Below are 2,500 nucleotides of genomic sequence, written 5' to 3'. Positions count from 1 at the left end.
GACAGCCGCCCGCGCGGGGGGAGGCCGGGGGGGGGCGAGGCCCGCGCGCCTCGCCTCCCCCCCTCTCGCCCTCGTCTCTCGGCCCTCGGCGGGGCGCTCTCGACGCCGCCCCGTCTCTCTCGCTCTCTTTCTCCCCGGCCGCCGCGCCGCCGCTCGGCGACGCGGCCCCCGGCGAGGACGAGCTCCGCCCCAGCGGCTCGCTCCGGGAGCGGGGAGCTACGGAGCGCTCCCCGAGTCTGCATTTAGGGGGACGAAGGCCCTCGGGCGCGGCCACGACGGCCACGGCCACGACGACGGGCCTGCGAGGCGACCCCAGCCGCGCCGCCGGGGTGGCAACCCCCGGGCGGCGATTGATCGTCAAGCGACGCTCAGACAGGCGTAGCCCCGGGAGGAACCCGGGGCCGCAAGTGCGTTCGAAGTGTCGATGATCAATGTGTCCTGCAATTCACATTAATTCTCGCAGCTAGCTGCGTTCTTCATCGACGCACGAGCCGAGTGATCCACCGCTAAGAGTTGTCTGGCTTTCGGCACCGAACCCCGCACACGGGCGGAGGGGGCCCCTTTTTTTCTCTCTCGCCGAGGGGGCACGCACGCGGGCCGCCCCCGGCTTCGACCGTACGAGCACACAACGCAACGAACCGAGTGGGGGGGGAAAGAAAAACCATCCGAGAGCGAAACGCCCAACGGAACGCTCCGAAGGTCGGCGGGAAAGGCGGGGGGACCCGCGTCCCCGACCGCCTCCCCCCGCCGCTACGAGCGAGGGGAGACGCCGCCGGCAAACTGTGCCGTCCTCCGGAGGCGGCCCAGGCGCCCGGGCTCGGCCCGGCCTCCGCACGGAGGAGGCACGCGGCGCGCGCCGGACCGCGGGGGGACACGGCGGCCCGCCCGGCCTCGCTGCAACGGGACGACGGGACGCACGCGGCCGGGGGCGCGGCCGTCGGCCCCCGCGCGCGCCGCTCTCCCTTCTCACCGCCGCTCCGCGGACCCGCGGAGCGCCGCCGCGCCACCGCGCGGCCGGCTCGCTCTCTCTCCCCAGCGGCCTTGCCGCGCTCGAGACGGCACACGACGGCCACCGCCCAACCGGCAACGCCCCCCGCGGGACCGCTCCCGCCGGGAAGGGCGAGCGCCCGGCGGACGCGCTCCGCCGCCGGCGCCGGAGGCGGGCGCCGCACCGAGACCCGAGCCGGCGTCGCGAGCGCCCGGAGCCTGCCGGACGGCTGACCCGCCGCCGCAACGGCCGCACTCCCGGGACCGCCGCCGCCTCGCACCGTCACGGAGCCCCTTTTTCCTCGGGCACGCGCGGCCCAGGGGAAGGCGTGCGGCGCCGAGCCGGGGGGGTAGGCGGGGAGGGGGGCAGCGACGCCCGCCCTTTTCTCCCCGCTGACCGGGCGGGGAGACCGGGCGGGGAAGCGCCCCCCCCCCCAACCCCCCACGGCCGCCGCGCGCACGACCTTCCTCCGGGGCTCCGCGAGCGGACGGAGAAAAGGGCGACGGGGAGGCGGCGGGCGGGGCCCGGGCCGGGACCGCCGCCGGCGACGGCGGGCGCCGTCCGGCCGGCCGTCCCCGCTGGCGGGGGACACTCGCCGAGCGGCGCCGCCGCCGCTCGGCACGGGGCCGCCCGCGCTCGCGGACTCTCCGGCGACGGAGGGACCTGCCGAGCGCTCGGCCCCGGGCGGGCGGGCGGTCGCTGAGCCGGGGACGGCCGGCGACCGGCGCCGCCGGCGCGCTCGAGGAGAAGGCCGTCGAGGGGAGAGAGACGGCGCGGCCGCGCCGCGCGCGGCGCCGCACCCCAGAGACCGCAGAGGCGGCCGAGGAAGGAGGAGAGCGCGGCGGGCCCCGGCGGCCGCAACCCCGCAGCTGAGGAAGGGGCGAGAGAGCGCGCGCTCTCTGCCGGCGTCGCCCGTTTCGAGGCGAGCGGGTCGGCCCCCGCGGCCGACCGCGCGCCGCGGCCTCTCCGCCGAGGCCGGGCCGCGGAGAGGGGGGGGCAGGGCGCCCCTCCCCGGCGCGGCGCGACAAACCCCCCGCGCGCGGTAACGCGGCGGGACGACGGCCGCGCGGCCGGTGGCCGCGGGCACCACCGCAGGGGATCACGCGGGAGTAGCTCCCCACCCCTCAATGGAGCCGCGCACCGCCGCCCGGCAACCGCCGCCGCCGCCGCCGCGGCGGAAGGACGCGCCGAGCCGCCCGAGTCTTTAAACCGCCGCCCCGGCTCGGCGGCGGCCCTTTCGCGGCCCCCTCCCCGCAGCGTTTGACGACGCCGAGGAAAAGGAAGCCGGGGGGCCGCCGGAGGCGCGGAGCGCTAGGTACCTGGCCCTGGGGCGAGGGAAACGACCTGCATGGCCCCGCCGGGGTGCCTCCCCCGCTGCCGCCCTCGGGGGAGCGTCCACCGGCGGGGGCGCGCCCGACGTCTGCCGCCACCACCGCGGCGTCCTTCTCGGGGCCCGGGGTTTCCCTCAGTAGCCCGGCGCTGCGCCCGAGAGGACCGCCGCGGCTCGGGCCG

General features: G+C 78.9%; 1 non-coding gene across 1 annotated transcript; it reads right to left on the bottom strand.

Moving 5' to 3' along the window:
* Nucleotides 1-362: 362 nt before the first annotated feature.
* On the bottom strand, nt 363-515 carry LOC144248707 (5.8S ribosomal RNA). Its single transcript, XR_013342022.1, has one exon. It is a non-coding gene; the product is annotated as a 5.8S ribosomal RNA (ribosomal RNA).
* Between the last annotated feature and the right edge of the window lie 1,985 nt (nt 516-2,500).

Source organism: Lonchura striata, unplaced genomic scaffold (genome assembly GCF_046129695.1).
Source record: "Lonchura striata isolate bLonStr1 unplaced genomic scaffold, bLonStr1.mat Scaffold_305, whole genome shotgun sequence".
Classification (NCBI taxonomy): Eukaryota; Metazoa; Chordata; class Aves; order Passeriformes; family Estrildidae; genus Lonchura; species Lonchura striata.
Note: the sequence above shows the minus strand (reverse complement) of the source record. Positions and strands in the feature narration are given on the sequence as shown.